Source organism: Lactuca sativa, chromosome 1 (assembly GCF_002870075.4).
Source record: "Lactuca sativa cultivar Salinas chromosome 1, Lsat_Salinas_v11, whole genome shotgun sequence".
Lineage (NCBI taxonomy): Eukaryota > Viridiplantae > Streptophyta > Magnoliopsida > Asterales > Asteraceae > Lactuca > Lactuca sativa.
Window position 1 is genome coordinate 200238777 of NC_056623.2, and position 19836 is coordinate 200258612.

The 19836-nt window shown below is 50.0% G+C and overlaps 59 non-coding genes across 59 annotated transcripts in view; all 59 read left to right on the forward strand.

The window, feature by feature from the left end:
- The first annotated feature begins 146 nt into the window (after positions 1 to 146).
- Positions 147 to 265, forward strand: LOC128130619 (5S ribosomal RNA). Its single transcript, XR_008228542.1, has one exon. It is a non-coding gene; the product is annotated as a 5S ribosomal RNA (ribosomal RNA).
- Positions 266 to 482: 217 nt separating this feature from the next.
- Positions 483 to 601, forward strand: LOC128130490 (5S ribosomal RNA). The gene has a single exon (XR_008228415.1). It is a non-coding gene; the product is annotated as a 5S ribosomal RNA (ribosomal RNA).
- A 221-nt stretch (positions 602 to 822) lies between these two features.
- Positions 823 to 941, forward strand: LOC128128612 (5S ribosomal RNA). The gene has a single exon (XR_008226615.1). It is a non-coding gene; the product is annotated as a 5S ribosomal RNA (ribosomal RNA).
- Positions 942 to 1160: 219 nt separating this feature from the next.
- On the forward strand, positions 1161 to 1279 carry LOC128130050 (5S ribosomal RNA). Its single transcript, XR_008227973.1, has one exon. It is a non-coding gene; the product is annotated as a 5S ribosomal RNA (ribosomal RNA).
- A 220-nt stretch (positions 1280 to 1499) lies between these two features.
- Positions 1500 to 1618, forward strand: LOC128128614 (5S ribosomal RNA). Its single transcript, XR_008226620.1, has one exon. It is a non-coding gene; the product is annotated as a 5S ribosomal RNA (ribosomal RNA).
- A 221-nt stretch (positions 1619 to 1839) lies between these two features.
- On the forward strand, positions 1840 to 1958 carry LOC128129511 (5S ribosomal RNA). The gene has a single exon (XR_008227452.1). It is a non-coding gene; the product is annotated as a 5S ribosomal RNA (ribosomal RNA).
- A 220-nt stretch (positions 1959 to 2178) lies between these two features.
- LOC128130663 (5S ribosomal RNA) lies at positions 2179 to 2297 on the forward strand. Its single transcript, XR_008228586.1, has one exon. It is a non-coding gene; the product is annotated as a 5S ribosomal RNA (ribosomal RNA).
- Positions 2298 to 2517: 220 nt separating this feature from the next.
- On the forward strand, positions 2518 to 2636 carry LOC128128618 (5S ribosomal RNA). The gene has a single exon (XR_008226622.1). It is a non-coding gene; the product is annotated as a 5S ribosomal RNA (ribosomal RNA).
- Positions 2637 to 2856: 220 nt separating this feature from the next.
- LOC128128619 (5S ribosomal RNA) lies at positions 2857 to 2975 on the forward strand. The gene has a single exon (XR_008226623.1). It is a non-coding gene; the product is annotated as a 5S ribosomal RNA (ribosomal RNA).
- Positions 2976 to 3194: 219 nt separating this feature from the next.
- On the forward strand, positions 3195 to 3313 carry LOC128130004 (5S ribosomal RNA). Its single transcript, XR_008227927.1, has one exon. It is a non-coding gene; the product is annotated as a 5S ribosomal RNA (ribosomal RNA).
- A 220-nt stretch (positions 3314 to 3533) lies between these two features.
- LOC128129512 (5S ribosomal RNA) lies at positions 3534 to 3652 on the forward strand. The gene has a single exon (XR_008227470.1). It is a non-coding gene; the product is annotated as a 5S ribosomal RNA (ribosomal RNA).
- Positions 3653 to 3874: 222 nt separating this feature from the next.
- On the forward strand, positions 3875 to 3992 carry LOC128131076 (5S ribosomal RNA). Its single transcript, XR_008229005.1, has one exon. It is a non-coding gene; the product is annotated as a 5S ribosomal RNA (ribosomal RNA).
- A 220-nt stretch (positions 3993 to 4212) lies between these two features.
- LOC128130005 (5S ribosomal RNA) lies at positions 4213 to 4331 on the forward strand. Its single transcript, XR_008227928.1, has one exon. It is a non-coding gene; the product is annotated as a 5S ribosomal RNA (ribosomal RNA).
- A 219-nt stretch (positions 4332 to 4550) lies between these two features.
- LOC128130406 (5S ribosomal RNA) lies at positions 4551 to 4669 on the forward strand. Its single transcript, XR_008228331.1, has one exon. It is a non-coding gene; the product is annotated as a 5S ribosomal RNA (ribosomal RNA).
- A 218-nt stretch (positions 4670 to 4887) lies between these two features.
- On the forward strand, positions 4888 to 5005 carry LOC128131077 (5S ribosomal RNA). The gene has a single exon (XR_008229006.1). It is a non-coding gene; the product is annotated as a 5S ribosomal RNA (ribosomal RNA).
- A 220-nt stretch (positions 5006 to 5225) lies between these two features.
- Positions 5226 to 5344, forward strand: LOC128130135 (5S ribosomal RNA). The gene has a single exon (XR_008228058.1). It is a non-coding gene; the product is annotated as a 5S ribosomal RNA (ribosomal RNA).
- A 219-nt stretch (positions 5345 to 5563) lies between these two features.
- On the forward strand, positions 5564 to 5682 carry LOC128130305 (5S ribosomal RNA). Its single transcript, XR_008228229.1, has one exon. It is a non-coding gene; the product is annotated as a 5S ribosomal RNA (ribosomal RNA).
- A 219-nt stretch (positions 5683 to 5901) lies between these two features.
- LOC128130051 (5S ribosomal RNA) lies at positions 5902 to 6020 on the forward strand. Its single transcript, XR_008227974.1, has one exon. It is a non-coding gene; the product is annotated as a 5S ribosomal RNA (ribosomal RNA).
- Positions 6021 to 6240: 220 nt separating this feature from the next.
- On the forward strand, positions 6241 to 6359 carry LOC128128620 (5S ribosomal RNA). The gene has a single exon (XR_008226625.1). It is a non-coding gene; the product is annotated as a 5S ribosomal RNA (ribosomal RNA).
- A 219-nt stretch (positions 6360 to 6578) lies between these two features.
- LOC128130052 (5S ribosomal RNA) lies at positions 6579 to 6697 on the forward strand. The gene has a single exon (XR_008227975.1). It is a non-coding gene; the product is annotated as a 5S ribosomal RNA (ribosomal RNA).
- A 221-nt stretch (positions 6698 to 6918) lies between these two features.
- On the forward strand, positions 6919 to 7037 carry LOC128128622 (5S ribosomal RNA). Its single transcript, XR_008226627.1, has one exon. It is a non-coding gene; the product is annotated as a 5S ribosomal RNA (ribosomal RNA).
- Positions 7038 to 7257: 220 nt separating this feature from the next.
- LOC128130299 (5S ribosomal RNA) lies at positions 7258 to 7376 on the forward strand. The gene has a single exon (XR_008228223.1). It is a non-coding gene; the product is annotated as a 5S ribosomal RNA (ribosomal RNA).
- Positions 7377 to 7599: 223 nt separating this feature from the next.
- LOC128130674 (5S ribosomal RNA) lies at positions 7600 to 7718 on the forward strand. The gene has a single exon (XR_008228597.1). It is a non-coding gene; the product is annotated as a 5S ribosomal RNA (ribosomal RNA).
- A 220-nt stretch (positions 7719 to 7938) lies between these two features.
- On the forward strand, positions 7939 to 8057 carry LOC128128623 (5S ribosomal RNA). Its single transcript, XR_008226628.1, has one exon. It is a non-coding gene; the product is annotated as a 5S ribosomal RNA (ribosomal RNA).
- Positions 8058 to 8275: 218 nt separating this feature from the next.
- On the forward strand, positions 8276 to 8394 carry LOC128128624 (5S ribosomal RNA). The gene has a single exon (XR_008226629.1). It is a non-coding gene; the product is annotated as a 5S ribosomal RNA (ribosomal RNA).
- Positions 8395 to 8614: 220 nt separating this feature from the next.
- LOC128128625 (5S ribosomal RNA) lies at positions 8615 to 8733 on the forward strand. The gene has a single exon (XR_008226633.1). It is a non-coding gene; the product is annotated as a 5S ribosomal RNA (ribosomal RNA).
- A 219-nt stretch (positions 8734 to 8952) lies between these two features.
- Positions 8953 to 9071, forward strand: LOC128128626 (5S ribosomal RNA). Its single transcript, XR_008226634.1, has one exon. It is a non-coding gene; the product is annotated as a 5S ribosomal RNA (ribosomal RNA).
- A 220-nt stretch (positions 9072 to 9291) lies between these two features.
- Positions 9292 to 9410, forward strand: LOC128128627 (5S ribosomal RNA). Its single transcript, XR_008226635.1, has one exon. It is a non-coding gene; the product is annotated as a 5S ribosomal RNA (ribosomal RNA).
- A 219-nt stretch (positions 9411 to 9629) lies between these two features.
- Positions 9630 to 9748, forward strand: LOC128130707 (5S ribosomal RNA). The gene has a single exon (XR_008228630.1). It is a non-coding gene; the product is annotated as a 5S ribosomal RNA (ribosomal RNA).
- A 217-nt stretch (positions 9749 to 9965) lies between these two features.
- Positions 9966 to 10084, forward strand: LOC128130491 (5S ribosomal RNA). The gene has a single exon (XR_008228416.1). It is a non-coding gene; the product is annotated as a 5S ribosomal RNA (ribosomal RNA).
- A 221-nt stretch (positions 10085 to 10305) lies between these two features.
- LOC128130501 (5S ribosomal RNA) lies at positions 10306 to 10424 on the forward strand. The gene has a single exon (XR_008228426.1). It is a non-coding gene; the product is annotated as a 5S ribosomal RNA (ribosomal RNA).
- Positions 10425 to 10643: 219 nt separating this feature from the next.
- LOC128130053 (5S ribosomal RNA) lies at positions 10644 to 10762 on the forward strand. Its single transcript, XR_008227976.1, has one exon. It is a non-coding gene; the product is annotated as a 5S ribosomal RNA (ribosomal RNA).
- Positions 10763 to 10982: 220 nt separating this feature from the next.
- Positions 10983 to 11101, forward strand: LOC128128629 (5S ribosomal RNA). The gene has a single exon (XR_008226636.1). It is a non-coding gene; the product is annotated as a 5S ribosomal RNA (ribosomal RNA).
- Positions 11102 to 11322: 221 nt separating this feature from the next.
- On the forward strand, positions 11323 to 11441 carry LOC128128632 (5S ribosomal RNA). Its single transcript, XR_008226639.1, has one exon. It is a non-coding gene; the product is annotated as a 5S ribosomal RNA (ribosomal RNA).
- A 219-nt stretch (positions 11442 to 11660) lies between these two features.
- On the forward strand, positions 11661 to 11779 carry LOC128130708 (5S ribosomal RNA). The gene has a single exon (XR_008228631.1). It is a non-coding gene; the product is annotated as a 5S ribosomal RNA (ribosomal RNA).
- Positions 11780 to 11996: 217 nt separating this feature from the next.
- On the forward strand, positions 11997 to 12115 carry LOC128130492 (5S ribosomal RNA). The gene has a single exon (XR_008228417.1). It is a non-coding gene; the product is annotated as a 5S ribosomal RNA (ribosomal RNA).
- A 221-nt stretch (positions 12116 to 12336) lies between these two features.
- LOC128130502 (5S ribosomal RNA) lies at positions 12337 to 12455 on the forward strand. The gene has a single exon (XR_008228427.1). It is a non-coding gene; the product is annotated as a 5S ribosomal RNA (ribosomal RNA).
- Positions 12456 to 12674: 219 nt separating this feature from the next.
- On the forward strand, positions 12675 to 12793 carry LOC128130054 (5S ribosomal RNA). Its single transcript, XR_008227977.1, has one exon. It is a non-coding gene; the product is annotated as a 5S ribosomal RNA (ribosomal RNA).
- A 220-nt stretch (positions 12794 to 13013) lies between these two features.
- Positions 13014 to 13132, forward strand: LOC128128633 (5S ribosomal RNA). Its single transcript, XR_008226641.1, has one exon. It is a non-coding gene; the product is annotated as a 5S ribosomal RNA (ribosomal RNA).
- A 221-nt stretch (positions 13133 to 13353) lies between these two features.
- Positions 13354 to 13472, forward strand: LOC128129514 (5S ribosomal RNA). The gene has a single exon (XR_008227475.1). It is a non-coding gene; the product is annotated as a 5S ribosomal RNA (ribosomal RNA).
- Positions 13473 to 13693: 221 nt separating this feature from the next.
- Positions 13694 to 13812, forward strand: LOC128130664 (5S ribosomal RNA). Its single transcript, XR_008228587.1, has one exon. It is a non-coding gene; the product is annotated as a 5S ribosomal RNA (ribosomal RNA).
- Positions 13813 to 14032: 220 nt separating this feature from the next.
- Positions 14033 to 14151, forward strand: LOC128128636 (5S ribosomal RNA). Its single transcript, XR_008226643.1, has one exon. It is a non-coding gene; the product is annotated as a 5S ribosomal RNA (ribosomal RNA).
- Positions 14152 to 14371: 220 nt separating this feature from the next.
- On the forward strand, positions 14372 to 14490 carry LOC128130006 (5S ribosomal RNA). Its single transcript, XR_008227929.1, has one exon. It is a non-coding gene; the product is annotated as a 5S ribosomal RNA (ribosomal RNA).
- A 221-nt stretch (positions 14491 to 14711) lies between these two features.
- LOC128129519 (5S ribosomal RNA) lies at positions 14712 to 14830 on the forward strand. The gene has a single exon (XR_008227479.1). It is a non-coding gene; the product is annotated as a 5S ribosomal RNA (ribosomal RNA).
- A 222-nt stretch (positions 14831 to 15052) lies between these two features.
- Positions 15053 to 15170, forward strand: LOC128131078 (5S ribosomal RNA). Its single transcript, XR_008229007.1, has one exon. It is a non-coding gene; the product is annotated as a 5S ribosomal RNA (ribosomal RNA).
- Positions 15171 to 15390: 220 nt separating this feature from the next.
- On the forward strand, positions 15391 to 15509 carry LOC128130007 (5S ribosomal RNA). The gene has a single exon (XR_008227930.1). It is a non-coding gene; the product is annotated as a 5S ribosomal RNA (ribosomal RNA).
- Positions 15510 to 15728: 219 nt separating this feature from the next.
- LOC128130407 (5S ribosomal RNA) lies at positions 15729 to 15847 on the forward strand. Its single transcript, XR_008228332.1, has one exon. It is a non-coding gene; the product is annotated as a 5S ribosomal RNA (ribosomal RNA).
- Positions 15848 to 16065: 218 nt separating this feature from the next.
- Positions 16066 to 16183, forward strand: LOC128131079 (5S ribosomal RNA). The gene has a single exon (XR_008229008.1). It is a non-coding gene; the product is annotated as a 5S ribosomal RNA (ribosomal RNA).
- A 220-nt stretch (positions 16184 to 16403) lies between these two features.
- On the forward strand, positions 16404 to 16522 carry LOC128130136 (5S ribosomal RNA). Its single transcript, XR_008228059.1, has one exon. It is a non-coding gene; the product is annotated as a 5S ribosomal RNA (ribosomal RNA).
- A 219-nt stretch (positions 16523 to 16741) lies between these two features.
- LOC128130008 (5S ribosomal RNA) lies at positions 16742 to 16860 on the forward strand. The gene has a single exon (XR_008227932.1). It is a non-coding gene; the product is annotated as a 5S ribosomal RNA (ribosomal RNA).
- Positions 16861 to 17080: 220 nt separating this feature from the next.
- Positions 17081 to 17199, forward strand: LOC128128637 (5S ribosomal RNA). Its single transcript, XR_008226644.1, has one exon. It is a non-coding gene; the product is annotated as a 5S ribosomal RNA (ribosomal RNA).
- Positions 17200 to 17418: 219 nt separating this feature from the next.
- Positions 17419 to 17537, forward strand: LOC128128638 (5S ribosomal RNA). Its single transcript, XR_008226645.1, has one exon. It is a non-coding gene; the product is annotated as a 5S ribosomal RNA (ribosomal RNA).
- Positions 17538 to 17757: 220 nt separating this feature from the next.
- On the forward strand, positions 17758 to 17876 carry LOC128128640 (5S ribosomal RNA). Its single transcript, XR_008226646.1, has one exon. It is a non-coding gene; the product is annotated as a 5S ribosomal RNA (ribosomal RNA).
- A 219-nt stretch (positions 17877 to 18095) lies between these two features.
- LOC128128647 (5S ribosomal RNA) lies at positions 18096 to 18214 on the forward strand. The gene has a single exon (XR_008226647.1). It is a non-coding gene; the product is annotated as a 5S ribosomal RNA (ribosomal RNA).
- A 220-nt stretch (positions 18215 to 18434) lies between these two features.
- LOC128128648 (5S ribosomal RNA) lies at positions 18435 to 18553 on the forward strand. The gene has a single exon (XR_008226649.1). It is a non-coding gene; the product is annotated as a 5S ribosomal RNA (ribosomal RNA).
- Positions 18554 to 18772: 219 nt separating this feature from the next.
- LOC128128649 (5S ribosomal RNA) lies at positions 18773 to 18891 on the forward strand. The gene has a single exon (XR_008226650.1). It is a non-coding gene; the product is annotated as a 5S ribosomal RNA (ribosomal RNA).
- Positions 18892 to 19111: 220 nt separating this feature from the next.
- LOC128128650 (5S ribosomal RNA) lies at positions 19112 to 19230 on the forward strand. The gene has a single exon (XR_008226653.1). It is a non-coding gene; the product is annotated as a 5S ribosomal RNA (ribosomal RNA).
- A 219-nt stretch (positions 19231 to 19449) lies between these two features.
- On the forward strand, positions 19450 to 19568 carry LOC128130009 (5S ribosomal RNA). Its single transcript, XR_008227933.1, has one exon. It is a non-coding gene; the product is annotated as a 5S ribosomal RNA (ribosomal RNA).
- A 220-nt stretch (positions 19569 to 19788) lies between these two features.
- LOC128129523 (5S ribosomal RNA) overlaps positions 19789 to 19836 on the forward strand; it is a 119-nt gene continuing 71 nt past the window's right edge. Inside the window, exon 1 of the ribosomal RNA XR_008227480.1 lies at positions 19789 to 19836. This exon is cut by the window's right edge and continues 71 nt beyond it. This is a non-coding gene — a ribosomal RNA (5S ribosomal RNA).

Below are 19836 nucleotides of genomic sequence, written 5' to 3' on the forward strand. Positions count from 1 at the left end.
CGGGCGGCATCCGGTTCAATGTTGATCGTTTTCGTGTTTCCCTGAACGGAGCCGATCCCTCACGTGGGTCCCACGCCTCGCGTACGAAAGCAAACGAGGTTCTGCGTCTTGTAAGACATAAAAACAATTACCACGGATAGTATTTCGGGTGCGATCGTACCAGCACTAATGCACCGGATCCCATCAGAACTCCGCAGTGAAGCGTGCTTGGGCGAGAGTAGTACTAGGATGGGTGACCCCCTGGGAAGTCCTCGTGTTGCACCCCTTTTTCGTTGCCCGTTTGCGTTTTTTTAGGTTTTAGTTGCGTTTTTTTTCCTTTCTTGCTATGTCTATGCTCGGGCGGCATCCGGTTCAATGTTGATCGTTTTCGTGTTTCCCTGAACGGAGCCGATCCCTCATGTGGGTCCCACGCCTCGCGTACGAAAGCAAACGAGGTTCTTCGTCTTGTAAGACATAAAAACAATTACCACGGATAGTATTTCGGGTGCGATCATACCAGCACTAATGCACCGGATCCCATCAGAACTCCGCAGTTAAGCGGGCTTGGGCGAGAGTAGTACTAGGATGGGTGACCCCCTGGGAAGTCCTCGTGTTGCACCCCCTTTTTCGTTGCCCGTTTGCGTTTTTTTAGCTTTTAGGTGCGTTTTTTTTTTTCCTTTTTTGTTATGTCTATGCTCGGGCGGCATCCGGTTCAATGTTGATCGTTTTCGTGTTTCCCTGAACGGAGCCGATCCCTCACGTGGGTCCCACGCCTCGCGTACGAAAGCAAACGAGGTTCTGCGTCTTGTAAGACATAAAAACAATTACCACGGATAGTATTTCGGGTGCGATCATACCAGCACTAATGCACCGGATCCCATCAGAACTCCGCAGTTAAGCGTGCTTGGGCGAGAGTAGTACTAGGATGGGTGACCCCCTGGGAAGTCCTCGTGTTGCACCCCCTTTTTCGTTGCCCGTTTGCGTTTTTTTAGGTTTTAGGTGCGTTTTTTTTTCCTTTCTTGTTATGTCTATGCTCGGGCGGCATCCGGTTCAATGTTGATCGTTTTCGTGTTTCCCTGAACGGAGCCGATCCCTCACGTGGGTCCCACGCCTCGCGTACGAAAGCAAACGAGGTTCTGCGTCTTGTAAGACATAAAAACAATTACCACGGATAGTATTTCGGGTGCGATCATACCAGCACTAATGCACCGGATCCCATTAGAACTCCGCAGTTAAGCGTGCTTGGGCGAGAGTAGTACTAGGATGGGTGACCCCCTGGGAAGTCCTCGTGTTGCACCCCCTTTTTCGTTGCCCGTTTGCGTTTTTTTAGGTTTTAGGTGCGTTTTTTTTTTCCTTTCTTGTTATGTCTATGCTCGGGCGGCATCCGGTTCAATGTTGATCGTTTTCGTGTTTCCCTGAACGGAGCCGATCCCTCACGTGGGTCCCACGCCTCGCGTACGAAAGCAAACGAGGTTCTGCGTCTTGTAAGACATAAAAACAATTACCACGGATAGTATTTCGGGTGCGATCATACCAGCACTAATGCACCGGATCCCATCAGAACTCCGCAGTTAAGCGTGCTTGGGCGAGAGTAGTACTAGGATGGGTGACCCCCTGGGAAGTCCTCGTGTTGCACCCCCTTTTTCGTTGCCCGTTTGCGTTTTTTTAGGTTTTATGTGCGTTTTTTTTTTTCCTTTCTTGTTATGTCTATGCTCGGGCGGCATCCGGTTCAATGTTGATCGTTTTCGTGTTTCCCTGAACGGAGCCGATCCCTCACGTGGGTCCCACGCCTCGCGTACGAAAGCAAACGAGGTTCTGCGTCTTGTAAGACATAAAAACAATTACCACGGATAGTATTTCGGGTGCGATCATACCAGCACTAATGCACCGGATCCCATCTGAACTCCGCAGTTAAGCGTGCTTGGGCGAGAGTAGTACTAGGATGGGTGACCCCCTGGGAAGTCCTCGTGTTGCACCCCCTTTTTCGTTGCCCGTTTGCGTTTTTTTAGGTTTTAGGTGCGTTTTTTTTTTCCTTTCTTGTTATGTCTATGCTCGGGCGGCATCCGGTTCAATGTTGATCGTTTTCGTGTTTCCCTGAACGGAGCCGATCCCTCACGTGGGTCCCACGCCTCGCGTACGAAAGCAAACGAGGTTCTGCGTCTTGTAAGACATAAAAACAATTACCACGGATAGTATTTCGGGTGCGATCATACCAGCACTAATGCACCGAATCCCATCAGAACTCCGCAGTTAAGCGTGCTTGGGCGAGAGTAGTACTAGGATGGGTGACCCCCTGGGAAGTCCTCGTGTTGCACCCCCTTTTTCGTTGCCCGTTTGCGTTTTTTTAGGTTTTAGGTGCGTTTTTTTTTTCCTTTCTTGTTATGTCTATGCTCGGGCGGCATCCGGTTCAATGTTGATCGTTTTCGTGTTTCCCTGAACGGAGCCGATCCCTCACGTGGGTCCCACGCCTCGCGTACGAAAGCAAACGAGGTTCTGCGTCTTGTAAGACATAAAAACAATTACCACGGATAGTATTTCGGGTGCGATCATACCAGCACTAATGCACCGGATCCCATCAGAACTCCGCAGTTAAGCGTGCTTGGGCGAGAGTAGTACTAGGATGGGTGACCCCCTGGGAAGTCCTCGTGTTGCACCCCCTTTTTCGTTGCCCGTTTGCGTTTTTTTAGGTTTTAGGTGCGTTTTTTTTTTCCTTTCTTGTTATGTCTATGCTCGGGCGGCATCCGGTTCAATGTTGATCGTTTTCGTGTTTCCCTGAACGGAGCCGATCCCTCACGTGGGTCCCACGCCTCGCGTACGAAAGCAAACGAGGTTCTGCGTCTTGTAAGACATAAAAACAATTACCACGGATAGTATTTCGGGTGCGATCATACCAGCACTAATGCACCGGATCCCATCAGAACTCCGCAGTTAAGCGTGCTTGGGCGAGAGTAGTACTAGGATGGGTGACCCCCTGGGAAGTCCTCGTGTTGCACCCCCTTTTTCGTTGCCCGTTTGCGTTTTTTTAGGTTTTAGGTGCGTTTTTTTTTCCTTTCTTGTTATGTCTATGCTCGGGCGGCATCCGGTTCAATGTTGATCGTTTTCGTGTTTCCCTGAACGGAGCCGATCCCTCACGTGGGTCCCACGCCTCGCGTACGAAAGCAAACGAGGTTCTGCGTCTTGTAAGACATAAAAACAATTACCACGGATAGTATTTCGGGTGCGATCATACCAGCACTAATGCACCGGATCCCATCAGAACTCCGCAGCTAAGCGTGCTTGGGCGAGAGTAGTACTAGGATGGGTGACCCCCTGGGAAGTCCTCGTGTTGCACCCCCTTTTTCGTTGCCCGTTTGCGTTTTTTTAGGTTTTATGTGCGTTTTTTTTTTCCTTTCTTGTTATGTCTATGCTCGGGCGGCATCCGGTTCAATGTTGATCGTTTTCGTGTTTCCCTGAACGGAGCCGATCCCTCACGTGGGTCCCACGCCTCGCGTACGAAAGCAAACGAGGTTCTGCGTCTTGTAAGACATAAAAACAATTACCACGGATAGTATTTCGGGTGCGATCATACCAGCACTAATGCACCGGATCCCATCTGAACTCCGCAGTTAAGCGTGCTTGGGCGAGAGTAGTACTAGGATGGGTGACCCCCTGGGAAGTCCTCGTGTTGCACCCCCTTTTTCGTTGCCCGTTTGCGTTTTTTTAGGTTTTAGGTGCGTTTTTTTTTTTTCCTTTCTTGTTATGTCTATGCTCGGGCGGCATCCGGTTCAATGTTGATCGTTTTCGTGTTTCCCTGAACGGAGCCGATCGCTCACGTGGGTCCCACGCCTCGCGTACGAAAGCAAACGAGGTTCTTCGTCTTGTAAGACATAAAAACAATTACCACGCATAGTATTTCGGGTGCGATCATACCAGCACTAATGCACCGGATCCCATCAGAATTCCGCAGTTAAGCGTGCTTGGGCGAGAGTAGTATAGGATGGGTGACCCCTTGGGAAGTCCTCGTGTTGCACCCCCTTTTTCGTTGCCCGTTTGCGTTTTTTTAGGTTTTAGGTGCGTTTTTTTTTTCCTTTCTTGCTATGTCTATGCTCGGGCGGCATCCGGTTCAATGTTGATCGTTTTCGTGTTTCCCTGAACGGAGCCGATCCCTCACGTGGGTCCCACGCCTCGCGTACGAAAGCAAACGAGGTTCTGCGTCTTGTAAGACATAAAAACAATTACCACGGATAGTATTTCGGGTGCGATCATACCAGCACTAATGCACCGGATCCCATCAGAACTCCGCAGCTAAGCGTGCTTGGGCGAGAGTAGTACTAGGATGGGTGACCCCCTGGGAAGTCCTCGTGTTGCACCCCCTTTTTCGTTGCCCGTTTGCGTTTTTTTAGGTTTTAGTTGCGTTTTTTTTTCCTTTCTTGCTATGTCTATGCTCGGGCGGCATCTGGTTCAATGTTGATCGTTTTCGTGTTTCCCTGAACGGAGTCGATCCCTCACGTGGGTCCCACGCCTCGCGTACGAAAGCAAACGAGGTTCTGCCTCTTGTAAGACATAAAAACAATTACCACGCATAGTATTTCGGGTGCGATCATACCAGCACTAATGCACCGGATCCCATCAGAACTCCGCAGTTAAGCGTGCTTGGGCGAGAGTAGTACTAGGATGGGTGACCCCCTGGGAAGTCCTCGTGTTGCACCACCTTTTTCGTTGCTCGTTTGCGTTTTTTTAGGTTTTAGGTGCGTTTTTTTTCCTTTCTTGCTATGTCTATGCTCGGGCGGCATCCGATTCAATGTTGATCGTTTTCGTGTTTCCCTGAACGGAGCCGATCCCTCACGTGGGTCCCACGCCTCGCGTACGAAAGCAAACGAGGTTCTTCGTCTTGTAAGACATAAAAACAATTACCACGCATAGTATTTCGGGTGCGATCATACCAGCACTAATGCACCGGATCCCATCAGAATTCCGCAGTTAAGCGTGCTTGGGCGAGAGTAGTATAGGATGGGTGACCCCTTGGGAAGTCCTCGTGTTGCACCCCCTTTTTCGTTGCCCGTTTGCGTTTTTTTAGGTTTTAGGTGCGTTTTTTTTTTCCTTTCTTGCTATGTCTATGCTCGGGCGGCATCCGGTTCAATGTTGATCGTTTTCGTGTTTCCCTGAACGGAGCCGATCCCTCACGTGGGTCCCACGCCTCGCGTACGAAAGCAAACGAGGTTCTGCGTCTTGTAAGACATAAAAACCATTACCACGCATAGTATTTCGGGTGCGATCATACCAGCACTAATGCACCGGATCCCATCAGAACTCCGCAGTTAAGCGTGCTTGGGCGAGAGTAGTACTAGGATGGGTTACCCCCTGGGAAGTCCTCGTGTTGCACCCCCTTTTTCGTTGCCCGTTTGCGTTTTTTTAGGTTTTAGGTGCGTTTTTTTTTCCTTTCTTGTTATGTCTATGCTCGGGCGGCATCCGGTTCAATGTTGATCGTTTTCGTGTTTCCCTGAACGGAGCCGATCCCTCACGTGGGTCCCACGCCTCGCGTACGAAAGCAAACGAGGTTCTGCGTCTTGTAAGACATAAAAACAATTACCACGGATAGTATTTCGGGTGCGATCGTACCAGCACTAATGCACCGGATCCCATCAGAACTCCGCAGTTAAGCGTGCTTGGGCGAGAGTAGTACTAGGATGGGTGACCCCCTGGGAAGTCCTCGTGTTGCACCCCCTTTTTCGTTGCCCGTTTGCGTTTTTTTAGGTTTTAGGTGCGTTTTTTTTTCCTTTCTTGTTATGTCTATGCTCGGGCGGCATCCGGTTCAATGTTGATCGTTTTCGTGTTTCCCTGAACGGAGCCGATCCCTCACGTGGGTCCCACGCCTCGCGTACGAAAGCAAACGAGGTTCTGCGTCTTGTAAGACATAAAAACAATTACCACGGATAGTATTTCGGGTGCGATCATACCAGCACTAATGCACCGGATCCCATTAGAACTCCGCAGTTAAGCGTGCTTGGGCGAGAGTAGTACTAGGATGGGTGACCCCCTGGGAAGTCCTCGTGTTGCACCCCCTTTTTCGTTGCCCGTTTGCGTTTTTTTAGGTTTTAGGTGCGTTTTTTTTTTCCTTTCTTGTTATGTCTATGCTCGGGCGGCATCCGGTTCAATGTTGATCGTTTTCGTGTTTCCCTGAACGGAGCCGATCCCTCACGTGGGTCCCACGCCTCGCGTACGAAAGCAAACGAGGTTCTGCGTCTTGTAAGACATAAAAACAATTACCACGGATAGTATTTCGGGTGCGATCATACCAGCACTAATGCACCGGATCCCATCAGAACTCCGCAGTTAAGCGTGCTTGGGCGAGAGTAGTACTAGGATGGGTGACCCCCTGGGAAGTCCTCGTGTTGCACCCCCTTTTTCGTTGCCCGTTTGCGTTTTTTTAGGTTTTAGGTGCGTTTTTTTTTCCTTTCTTGTTATGTCTATGCTCGGGCGGCATCCGGTTCAATGTTGATCGTTTTCGTGTTTCCCTGAACGGAGCCGATCCCTCACGTGGGTCCCACGCCTCGCGTACGAAAGCAAACGAGGTTCTGCGTCTTGTAAGACATAAAAACAATTACCACGGATAGTATTTCGGGTGCGATCATACCAGCACTAATGCACCGGATCCCATTAGAACTCCGCAGTTAAGCGTGCTTGGGCGAGAGTAGTACTAGGATGGGTGACCCCCTGGGAAGTCCTCGTGTTGCACCCCCTTTTTCGTTGCCCGTTTGCGTTTTTTTAGGTTTTAGGTGCGTTTTTTTTTTTCCTTTCTTGTTATGTCTATGCTCGGGCGGCATCCGGTTCAATGTTGATCGTTTTCGTGTTTCCCTGAACGGAGCCGATCCCTCACGTGGGTCCCACGCCTCGCGTACGAAAGCAAACGAGGTTCTGCGTCTTGTAAGACATAAAAACAATTACCACGGATAGTATTTCGGGTGCGATCATACCAGCACTAATGCACCGGATCCCATCAGAACTCCGCAGTTAAGCGTGCTTGGGCGAGAGTAGTACTAGGATGGGTGACCCCCTGGGAAGTCCTCGTGTTGCACCCCCTTTTTCGTTGCCCGTTTACGTTTTTTTAGGTTTTATGTGCGTTTTTTTTTTCCTTTCTTGTTATGTCTATGCTCGGGCGGCATCCGGTTCAATGTTGATCGTTTTCGTGTTTCCCTGAACGGAGCCGATCCCTCACGTGGGTCCCACGCCTCGCGTACGAAAGCAAACGAGGTTCTGCGTCTTGTAAGACATAAAAACAATTACCACGGATAGTATTTCGGGTGCGATCATACCAGCACTAATGCACCGGATCCCATCTGAACTCCGCAGTTAAGCGTGCTTGGGCGAGAGTAGTACTAGGATGGGTGACCCGCTGGGAAGTCCTCGTGTTGCACCCCCTTTTTCGTTGCCCGTTTGCGTTTTTTTAGGTTTTAGGTGCGTTTTTTTTTTTTTCCTTTCTTGTTATGTCTATGCTCGGGCGGCATCCGGTTCAATGTTGATCGTTTTCGTGTTTCCCTGAACGGAGCCGATCCCTCACGTGGGTCCCACGCCTCGCGTACGAAAGCAAACGAGGTTCTGCGTCTTGTAAGACATAAAAACAATTACCACGGATAGTATTTCGGGTGCGATCATACCAGCACTAATGCACCGGATCCCATCAGAACTCCGCACTTAAGCGTGCTTGGGCGAGAGTAGTACTAGGATGGGTGACCCCCTGGGAAGTCCTCGTGTTGCACCCCCTTTTTCGTTGCCCGTTTGCGTTTTTTTAGGTTTTAGGTGCGTTTTTTTTTTCCTTTCTTCTTATGTCTATGCTCGAGCGGCATCCGGTTCAATGTTGATCGTTTTCGTGTTTCCCTGAACGGAGCCGATCCCTCACGTGGGTCCCACGCCTCGCGTACGAAAGCAAACGAGGTTCTGCGTCTTGTAAGACATAAAAACAACTACCACGGATAGTATTTCGGGTGCGATCATACCAGCACTAATGCACCGGATCCCATCAGAACTCCGCAGTTAAGCGTGCTTGGGCGAGAGTAGTACTAGGATGGGTGACCCCCTGGGAAGTCCTCGTGTTGCACCCCTTTTTCGTTGCCCGTTTGCGTTTTTTTAGGTTTTAGTTGCGTTTTTTTTTCCTTTCTTGCTATGTCTATGCTCGGGCGGCATCTGGTTCAATGTTGATCGTTTTCGTGTTTCCCTGAACGGAGTCGATCCCTCACGTGGGTCCCACGCCTCGCGTACGAAAGCAAACGAGGTTCTGCGTCTTGTAAGACATAAAAACAATTACCACGGATAGTATTTCGGGTGCGATCATACCAGCACTAATGCACCGGATCCCATCAGAACTCCGCAGTTAAGCGTGCTTGGGCGAGAGTAGTACTAGGATGGGTGACCCCCTGGGAAGTCCTCGTGTTGCACCCCCTTTTTCGTTGCCCGTTTGCGTTTTTTTAGGTTTTAGGTGCGTTTTTTTTTCCCTTTCTTGTTATGTCTATGCTCGGGCGGCATCCGGTTCAATGTTGATCGTTTTCGTGTTTCCCTGAACGGAGCCGATCCCTCACGTGGGTCCCACGCCTCGCGTACGAAAGCAAACGAGGTTCTGCGTCTTGTAAGACATAAAAACAATTACCACGGATAGTATTTCGGGTGCGATCATACCAGCACTAATGCACCGGATCCCATCAGAACTCCGCAGTTAAGCGTGCTTGGGCGAGAGTAGTACTAGGATGGGTGACCCCCTGGGAAGTCCTCGTGTTGCACCCCCTTTTTCGTTGCCCGTTTGCGTTTTTTTAGGTTTTAGGTGCGTTTTTTTTTCCTTTCTTGTTATGTCTATGCTCGAGCGGCATCCGGTTCAATGTTGATCGTTTTCGTGTTTCCCTGAACGGAGCCGATCCCTCACGTGGGTCCCACGCCTCGCGTACGAAAGCAAACGAGGTTCTGCGTCTTGTAAGACATAAAAACAATTACCACGGATAGTATTTCGGGTGCGATCATACCAGCACTAATGCACCGGATCCCATCAGAACTCCGCAGTTAAGCGTGCTTGGGCGAGAGTAGTACTAGGATGGGTGACCCCCTGGGAAGTCCTCGTGTTGCACCCCCTTTTTCGTTGCCCGTTTGCGTTTTTTTAGGTTTTAGGTGCGTTTTTTTTTTCCTTTCTTGTTATGTCTATGCTCGGGCGGCATCCGGTTCAATGTTGATCGTTTTCGTGTTTCCCTGAACGGAGCTGATCCCTCACGTGGGTCCCACGCCTCGCGTACGAAAGCAAACGAGGTTCTGCGTCTTGTAAGACATAAAAACAATTACCACGGATAGTATTTCGGGTGCGATCATACCAGCACTAATGCACCGGATCCCATCAGAACTCCGCAGTTAAGCGTGCTTGGGCGAGAGTAGTACTAGGATGGGTGACCCCCTGGGAAGTCCTCGTGTTGCACCCCCTTTTTCGTTGCCCGTTTGCGTTTTTTTAGGTTTTAGGTGCGTTTTTTTTTCCTTTCTTGTTATGTCTATGCTCGGGCGGCATCCGGTTCAATGTTGATCGTTTTCGTGTTTCCCTGAACGGAGCCGATCCCTCACGTGGGTCCCACGCCTCGCGTACGAAAGCAAACGAGGTTCTGCGTCTTGTAAGACATAAAAACAATTACCACGGATAGTATTTCGGGTGCGATCGTACCAGCACTAATGCACCGGATCCCATCAGAACTCCGCAGTGAAGCGTGCTTGGGCGAGAGTAGTACTAGGATGGGTGACCCCTTGGGAAGTCCTCGTGTTGCACCCCTTTTTCGTTGCCCGTTTGCGTTTTTTTAGGTTTTAGTTGCGTTTTTTTTCCTTTCTTGCTATGTCTATGCTCGGGCGGCATCCGGTTCAATGTTGATCGTTTTCGTGTTTCCCTGAACGGAGCCGATCCCTCATGTGGGTCCCACGCCTCGCGTACGAAAGCAAACGAGGTTCTTCGTCTTGTAAGACATAAAAACAATTACCACGGATAGTATTTCGGGTGCGATCATACCAGCACTAATGCACCGGATCCCATCAGAACTCCGCAGTTAAGCGGGCTTGGGCGAGAGTAGTACTAGGATGGGTGACCCCCTGGGAAGTCCTCGTGTTGCACCCCCTTTTTCGTTGCCCGTTTGCGTTTTTTTAGCTTTTAGGTGCGTTTTTTTTTTTCCTTTTTTGTTATGTCTATGCTCGGGCGGCATCCGGTTCAATGTTGATCGTTTTCGTGTTTCCCTGAACGGAGCCGATCCCTCACGTGGGTCCCACGCCTCGCGTACGAAAGCAAACGAGGTTCTGCGTCTTGTAAGACATAAAAACAATTACCACGGATAGTATTTCGGGTGCGATCATACCAGCACTAATGCAACGGATCCCATCAGAACTCCGCAGTTAAGCGTGCTTGGGCGAGAGTAGTACTAGGATGGGTGACCCCCTGGGAAGTCCTCGTGTTGCACCCCCTTTTTCGTTGCCCGTTTGCGTTTTTTTAGGTTTTAGGTGCGTTTTTTTTTCCTTTCTTGTTATGTCTATGCTCGGGCGGCATCCGGTTCAATGTTGATCGTTTTCGTGTTTCCCTGAACGGAGCCGATCCCTCACGTGGGTCCCACGCCTCGCGTACGAAAGCAAACGAGGTTCTGCGTCTTGTAAGACATAAAAACAATTACCACGGATAGTATTTCGGGTGCGATCATACCAGCACTAATGCACCGGATCCCATTAGAACTCCGCAGTTAAGCGTGCTTGGGCGAGAGTAGTACTAGGATGGGTGACCCCCTGGGAAGTCCTCGTGTTGCACCCCCTTTTTCGTTGCCCGTTTGCGTTTTTTTAGGTTTTAGGTGCGTTTTTTTTTTCCTTTCTTGTTATGTCTATGCTCGGGCGGCATCCGGTTCAATGTTGATCGTTTTCGTGTTTCCCTGAACGGAGCCGATCCCTCACGTGGGTCCCACGCCTCGCGTACGAAAGCAAACGAGGTTCTGCGTCTTGTAAGACATAAAAACAATTACCACGGATAGTATTTCGGGTGCGATCATACCAGCACTAATGCACCGGATCCCATCAGAACTCCGCAGTTAAGCGTGCTTGGGCGAGAGTAGTACTAGGATGGGTGACCCCCTGGGAAGTCCTCGTGTTGCACCCCCTTTTTCGTTGCCCGTTTGCGTTTTTTTAGGTTTTATGTGCGTTTTTTTTTTTCCTTTCTTGTTATGTCTATGCTCGGGCGGCATCCGGTTCAATGTTGATCGTTTTCGTGTTTCCCTGAACGGAGCCGATCCCTCACGTGGGTCCCACGCCTCGCGTACGAAAGCAAACGAGGTTCTGCGTCTTGTAAGACATAAAAACAATTACCACGGATAGTATTTCGGGTGCGATCATACCAGCACTAATGCACCGGATCCCATCAGAACTCCGCAGTTAAGCGTGCTTGGGCGAGAGTAGTACTAGGATGGGTGACCCCCTGGGAAGTCCTCGTGTTGCACCCCCTTTTTCGTTGCCCGTTTGCGTTTTTTTAGGTTTTAGGTGCGTTTTTTTTTCCTTTCTTGTTATGTCTATGCTCGGGCGGCATCCGGTTCAATGTTGATCGTTTTCGTGTTTCCCTGAACGGAGCCGATCCCTCACGTGGGTCCCACGCCTCGCGTACGAAAGCAAACGAGGTTCTGCGTCTTGTAAGACATAAAAACAATTACCACGGATAGTATTTCGGGTGCGATCGTACCAGCACTAATGCACCGGATCCCATCAGAACTCCGCAGTGAAGCGTGCTTGGGCGAGAGTAGTACTAGGATGGGTGACCCCTTGGGAAGTCCTCGTGTTGCACCCCTTTTTCGTTGCCCGTTTGCGTTTTTTTAGGTTTTAGTTGCGTTTTTTTTCCTTTCTTGCTATGTCTATGCTCGGGCGGCATCCGGTTCAATGTTGATCGTTTTCGTGTTTCCCTGAACGGAGCCGATCCCTCATGTGGGTCCCACGCCTCGCGTACGAAAGCAAACGAGGTTCTTCGTCTTGTAAGACATAAAAACAATTACCACGGATAGTATTTCGGGTGCGATCATACCAGCACTAATGCACCGGATCCCATCAGAACTCCGCAGTTAAGCGGGCTTGGGCGAGAGTAGTACTAGGATGGGTGACCCCCTGGGAAGTCCTCGTGTTGCACCCCCTTTTTCGTTGCCCGTTTGCGTTTTTTTAGCTTTTAGGTGCGTTTTTTTTTTTCCTTTTTTGTTATGTCTATGCTCGGGCGGCATCCGGTTCAATGTTGATCGTTTTCGTGTTTCCCTGAACGGAGCCGATCCCTCACGTGGGTCCCACGCCTCGCGTACGAAAGCAAACGAGGTTCTGCGTCTTGTAAGACATAAAAACAATTACCACGGATAGTATTTCGGGTGCGATCATACCAGCACTAATGCAACGGATCCCATCAGAACTCCGCAGTTAAGCGTGCTTGGGCGAGAGTAGTACTAGGATGGGTGACCCCCTGGGAAGTCCTCGTGTTGCACCCCCTTTTTCGTTGCCCGTTTGCGTTTTTTTAGGTTTTAGGTGCGTTTTTTTTTCCTTTCTTGTTATGTCTATGCTCGGGCGGCATCCGGTTCAATGTTGATCGTTTTCGTGTTTCCCTGAACGGAGCCGATCCCTCACGTGGGTCCCACGCCTCGCGTACGAAAGCAAACGAGGTTCTGCGTCTTGTAAGACATAAAAACAATTACCACGGATAGTATTTCGGGTGCGATCATACCAGCACTAATGCACCGGATCCCATTAGAACTCCGCAGTTAAGCGTGCTTGGGCGAGAGTAGTACTAGGATGGGTGACCCCCTGGGAAGTCCTCGTGTTGCACCCCCTTTTTCGTTGCCCGTTTGCGTTTTTTTAGGTTTTAGGTGCGTTTTTTTTTTCCTTTCTTGTTATGTCTATGCTCGGGCGGCATCCGGTTCAATGTTGATCGTTTTCGTGTTTCCCTGAACGGAGCCGATCCCTCACGTGGGTCCCACGCCTCGCGTACGAAAGCAAACGAGGTTCTGCGTCTTGTAAGACATAAAAACAATTACCACGGATAGTATTTCGGGTGCGATCATACCAGCACTAATGCACCGGATCCCATCAGAACTCCGCAGTTAAGCGTGCTTGGGCGAGAGTAGTACTAGGATGGGTGACCCCCTGGGAAGTCCTCGTGTTGCACCCCCTTTTTCGTTGCCCGTTTGCGTTTTTTTAGGTTTTATGTGCGTTTTTTTTTTTCCTTTCTTGTTATGTCTATGCTCGGGCGGCATCCGGTTCAATGTTGATCGTTTTCGTGTTTCCCTGAACGGAGCCGATCCCTCACGTGGGTCCCACGCCTCGCGTACGAAAGCAAACGAGGTTCTGCGTCTTGTAAGACATAAAAACAATTACCACGGATAGTATTTCGGGTGCGATCATACCAGCACTAATGCACCGGATCCCATCTGAACTCCGCAGTTAAGCGTGCTTGGGCGAGAGTAGTACTAGGATGGGTGACCCCCTGGGAAGTCCTCGTGTTGCACCCCCTTTTTCGTTGCCCGTTTGCGTTTTTTTAGGTTTTAGGTGCGTTTTTTTTTTTCCTTTCTTGTTATGTCTATGCTCGGGCGGCATCCGGTTCAATGTTGATCGTTTTCGTGTTTCCCTGAACGGAGCCGATCCCTCACGTGGGTCCCACGCCTCGCGTACGAAAGCAAACGAGGTTCTGCGTCTTGTAAGACATAAAAACAATTACCACGGATAGTATTTCGGGTGCGATCATACCAGCACTAATGCACCGAATCCCATCAGAACTCCGCAGTTAAGCGTGCTTGGGCGAGAGTAGTACTAGGATGGGTGACCCCCTGGGAAGTCCTCGTGTTGCACCCCCTTTTTCGTTGCCCGTTTGCGTTTTTTTAGGTTTTAGGTGCGTTTTTTTTTTCCTTTCTTGTTATGTCTATGCTCGGGCGGCATCCGGTTCAATGTTGATCGTTTTCGTGTTTCCCTGAACGGAGCCGATCCCTCACGTGGGTCCCACGCCTCGCGTACGAAAGCAAACGAGGTTCTGCGTCTTGTAAGACATAAAAACAATTACCACGGATAGTATTTCGGGTGCGATCATACCAGCACTAATGCACCGGATCCCATCAGAACTCCGCAGTTAAGCGTGCTTGGGCGAGAGTAGTACTAGGATGGGTGACCCCCTGGGAAGTCCTCGTGTTGCACCCCCTTTTTCGTTGCCCGTTTGCGTTTTTTTAGGTTTTAGGTGCGTTTTTTTTTTCCTTTCTTGTTATGTCTATGCTCGGGCGGCATCCGGTTCAATGTTGATCGTTTTCGTGTTTCCCTGAACGGAGCCGATCCCTCACGTGGGTCCCACGCCTCGCGTACGAAAGCAAACGAGGTTCTGCGTCTTGTAAGACATAAAAACAATTACCACGGATAGTATTTCGGGTGCGATCATACCAGCACTAATGCACCGGATCCCATCAGAACTCCGCAGCTAAGCGTGCTTGGGCGAGAGTAGTACTAGGATGGGTGACCCCCTGGGAAGTCCTCGTGTTGCACCCCCTTTTTCGTTGCCCGTTTGCGTTTTTTTAGGTTTTATGTGCGTTTTTTTTTTTCCTTTCTTGTTATGTCTATGCTCGGGCGGCATCCGGTTCAATGTTGATCGTTTTCGTGTTTCCCTGAACGGAGCCGATCCCTCACGTGGGTCCCACGCCTCGCGTACGAAAGCAAACGAGGTTCTGCGTCTTGTAAGACATAAAAACAATTACCACGGATAGTATTTCGGGTGCGATCATACCAGCACTAATGCACCGGATCCCATCTGAACTCCGCAGTTAAGCGTGCTTGGGCGAGAGTAGTACTAGGATGGGTGACCCCCTGGGAAGTCCTCGTGTTGCACCCCCTTTTTCGTTGCCCGTTTGCGTTTTTTTAGGTTTTAGGTGCGTTTTTTTTTTTTCCTTTCTTGTTATGTCTATGCTCGGGCGGCATCCGGTTCAATGTTGATCGTTTTCGTGTTTCCCTGAACGGAGCCGATCCCTCACGTGGGTCCCACGCCTCGCGTACGAAAGCAAACGAGGTTCTTCGTCTTGTAAGACATAAAAACAATTACCACGCATAGTATTTCGGGTGCGATCATACCAGCACTAATGCACCGGATCCCATCAGAATTCCGCAGTTAAGCGTGCTTGGGCGAGAGTAGTATAGGATGGGTGACCCCTTGGGAAGTCCTCGTGTTGCACCCCCTTTTTCGTTGCCCGTTTGCGTTTTTTTAGGTTTTAGGTGCGTTTTTTTTTTCCTTTCTTGCTATGTCTATGCTCGGGCGGCATCCGGTTCAATGTTGATCGTTTTCGTGTTTCCCTGAACGGAGCCGATCCCTCACGTGGGTCCCACGCCTCGCGTACGAAAGCAAACGAGGTTCTGCGTCTTGTAAGACATAAAAACAATTACCACGGATAGTATTTCGGGTGCGATCATACCAGCACTAATGCACCGGATCCCATCAGAACTCCGCAGCTAAGCGTGCTTGGGCGAGAGTAGTACTAGGATGGGTGACCCCCTGGGAAGTCCTCGTGTTGCACCCCCTTTTTCGTTGCCCGTTTGCGTTTTTTTAGGTTTTAGTTGCGTTTTTTTTTCCTTTCTTGCTATGTCTATGCTCGGGCGGCATCTGGTTCAATGTTGATCGTTTTCGTGTTTCCCTGAACGGAGTCGATCCCTCACGTGGGTCCCACGCCTCGCGTACGAAAGCAAACGAGGTTCTGCCTCTTGTAAGACATAAAAACAATTACCACGCATAGTATTTCGGGTGCGATCATACCAGCACTAATGCACCGGATCCCATCAGAACTCCGCAGTTAAGCGTGCTTGGGCGAGAGTAGTACTAGGATGGGTGACCCCCTGGGAAGTCCTCGTGTTGCACCACCTTTTTCGTTGCTCGTTTGCGTTTTTTTAGGTTTTAGGTGCGTTTTTTTTCCTTTCTTGCTATGTCTATGCTCGGGCGGCATCCGATTCAATGTTGATCGTTTTCGTGTTTCCCTGAACGGAGCCGATCCCTCACGTGGGTCCCACGCCTCGCGTACGAAAGCAAACGAGGTTCTTCGTCTTGTAAGACATAAAAACAATTACCACGCATAGTATTTCGGGTGCGATCATACCAGCACTAATGCACCGGATCCCATCAGAATTCCGCAGTTAAGCGTGCTTGGGCGAGAGTAGTATAGGATGGGTGACCCCTTGGGAAGTCCTCGTGTTGCACCCCCTTTTTCGTTGCCCGTTTGCGTTTTTTTAGGTTTTAGGTGCGTTTTTTTTTTCCTTTCTTGCTATGTCTATGCTCGGGCGGCATCCGGTTCAATGTTGATCGTTTTCGTGTTTCCCTGAACGGAGCCGATCCCTCACGTGGGTCCCACGCCTCGCGTACGAAAGCAAACGAGGTTCTGCGTCTTGTAAGACATAAAAACCATTACCACGCATAGTATTTCGGGTGCGATCATACCAGCACTAATGCACCGGATCCCATCAGAACTCCGCAGTTAAGCGTGCTTGGGCGAGAGTAGTACTAGGATGGGTTACCCCCTGGGAAGTCCTCGTGTTGCACCCCCTTTTTCGTTGCCCGTTTGCGTTTTTTTAGGTTTTAGGTGCGTTTTTTTTTCCTTTCTTGTTATGTCTATGCTCGGGCGGCATCCGGTTCAATGTTGATCGTTTTCGTGTTTCCCTGAACGGAGCCGATCCCTCACGTGGGTCCCACGCCTCGCGTACGAAAGCAAACGAGGTTCTGCGTCTTGTAAGACATAAAAACAATTACCACGGATAGTATTTCGGGTGCGATCATACCAGCACTAATGCACCGGATCCCATCAGAACTCCGCAGCTAAGCGTGCTTGGGCGAGAGTAGTACTAGGATGGGTGACCCCCTGGGAAGTCCTCGTGTTGCACCCCCTTTTTCGTTGCCCGTTTGCGTTTTTTTAGGTTTTAGTTGCGTTTTTTTTTTCCTTTCTTGCTATGTCTATGCTCGGGCGGCATCTGGTTCAATGTTGATCGTTTTCGTGTTTCCCTGAACGGAGTCGATCCCTCACGTGGGTCCCACGCCTCGCGTACGAAAACAAACGAGGTTCTGCCTCTTGTAAGACATAAAAACAATTACCACGCATAGTATTTCGGGTGCGATCATACCAGCACTAATGCACCGGATCCCATCAGAACTCCGCAGTTAAGCGTGCTTGGGCGAGAGTAGTACTAGGATGGGTGACCCCCTGGGAAGTCCTCGTGTTGCACCCCCTTTTTCGTTGCCCGTTTGCGTTTTTTTAGGTTTTAGGTGCGTTTTTTTTTCCTTTCTTGTTATGTCTATGCTCGGGCGGCATCCGGTTCAATGTTGATCGTTTTCGTGTTTCCCTGAACGGAGCCGATCCCTCACGTGGGTCCCACGCCTCGCGTACGAAAGCAAACGAGGTTCTGCGTCTTGTAAGACATAAAAACAATTACCACGGATAGTATTTCGGGTGCGATCATACCAGCACTAATGCACCGGATCCCATCAGAACTCCGCAGTTAAGCGTGCTTGGGCGAGAGTAGTACTAGGATGGGTGACCCCCTGGGAAGTCCTCGTGTTGCACCCCCTTTTTCGTTGCCCGTTTGCGTTTTTTTAGGTTTTAGGTGCGTTTTTTTTTTCCTTTCTTGTTATGTCTATGCTCGGGCGGCATCCGGTTCAATGTTGATCGTTTTCGTGTTTCCCTGAACGGAGCCGATCCCTCACGTGGGTCCCACGCCTCGCGTACGAAAGCAAACGAGGTTCTGCGTCTTGTAAGACATAAAAACAATTACCACGGATAGTATTTCGGGTGCGATCATACCAGCACTAATGCACCGGATCCCATCAGAACTCCGCAGTTAAGCGTGCTTGGGCGAGAGTAGTACTAGGATGGGTGACCCCCTGGGAAGTCCTCGTGTTGCACCCCCTTTTTCGTTGCCCGTTTGCGTTTTTTTAGGTTTTAGGTGCGTTTTTTTTTCCTTTCTTGTTATGTCTATGCTCGGGCGGCATCCGGTTCAATGTTGATCGTTTTCGTGTTTCCCTGAACGGAGCCGATCCCTCACGTGGGTCCCACGCCTCGCGTACGAAAGCAAACGAGGTTCTGCGTCTTGTAAGACATAAAAACAATTACCACGGATAGTATTTCGGGTGCGATCATACCAGCACTAATGCACCGGATCCCATCAGAACTCCGCAGTTAAGCGTGCTTGGGCGAGAGTAGTACTAGGATGGGTGACCCCCTGGGAAGTCCTCGTGTTGCACCCCCTTTTTCGTTGCCCGTTTGCGTTTTTTTAGGTTTTAGGTGCGTTTTTTTTTTCCTTTCTTGTTATGTCTATGCTCGGGCGGCATCCGGTTCAATGTTGATCGTTTTCGTGTTTCCCTGAACGGAGCCGATCCCTCACGTGGGTCCCACGCCTCGCGTACGAAAGCAAACGAGGTTCTGCGTATTGTAAGACATAAAAACAATTACCACGGATAGTATTTCGGGTGCGATCATACCAGCACTAATGCACCGGATCCCATCAGAACTCCGCAGTTAAGCGTGCTTGGGCGAGAGTAGTACTAGGATGGGTGACCCCCTGGGAAGTCCTCGTGTTGCACCCCCTTTTTCGTTGCCCGTTTGCGTTTTTTTAGGTTTTAGGTGCGTTTTTTTTTCCTTTCTTGTTATGTCTATGCTCGGGCGGCATCCGGTTCAATGTTGATCGTTTTCGTGTTTCCCTGAACGGAGCCGATCCCTCACGTGGGTCCCACGCCTCGCGTACGAAAGCAAACGAGGTTCTGCGTCTTGTAAGACATAAAAACAATTACCACGGATAGTATTTCGGGTGCGATCATACCAGCACTAATGCACCGGATCCCATCAGAACTCCGCAGTTAAGCGTGCTTGGGCGAGAGTAGTACTAGGATGGGTGACCCCCTGGGAAGTCCTCGTGTTGCACCCCCTTTTTCGTTGCCCGTTTGCGTTTTTTTAGGTTTTAGGTGCGTTTTTTTTTTCCTTTCTTGTTATGTCTATGCTCGGGCGGCATCCGGTTCAATGTTGATCGTTTTCGTGTTTCCCTGAACGGAGCCGATCCCTCACGTGGGTCCCACGCCTCGCGTACGAAAGCAAACGAGGTTCTGCGTATTGTAAGACATAAAAACAATTACCACGGATAGTATTTCGGGTGCGATCATACCAGCACTAATGCACCGGATCCCATCAGAACTCCGCAGTTAAGCGTGCTTGGGCGAGAGTAGTACTAGGATGGGTGACCCCCTGGGAAGTCCTCGTGTTGCACCCCCTTTTTCGTTGCCCGTTTGCGTTTTTTTAGGTTTTAGGTGCGTTTTTTTTTCCTTTCTTGTTATGTCTATGCTCGGGCGGCATCCGGTTCAATGTTGATCGTTTTCGTGTTTCCCTGAACGGAGCCGATCCCTCACGTGGGTCCCACGCCTCGCGTACGAAAGCAAACGAGGTTCTGCGTCTTGTAAGACATAAAAACAATTACCACGGATAGTATTTCGGGTGCGATCATACCAGCACTAATGCACCGGATCCCATCAGAACTCCGCAGCTAAGCGTGCTTGGGCGAGAGTAGTACTAGGATGGGTGACCCCCTGGGAAGTCCTCGTGTTGCACCCCCTTTTTCGTTGCCCGTTTGCGTTTTTTTAGGTTTTATGTGCGTTTTTTTTTTCCTTTCTTGTTATGTCTATGCTCGGGCGGCATCCGGTTCAATGTTGATCGTTTTCGTGTTTCCCTGAACGGAGCCGATCCCTCACGTGGGTCCCACGCCTCGCGTACGAAAGCAAACGAGGTTCTGCGTCTTGTAAGACATAAAAACAATTACCACGGATAGTATTTCGGGTGCGATCATACCAGCACTAATGCACCGGATCCCATCTGAACTCCG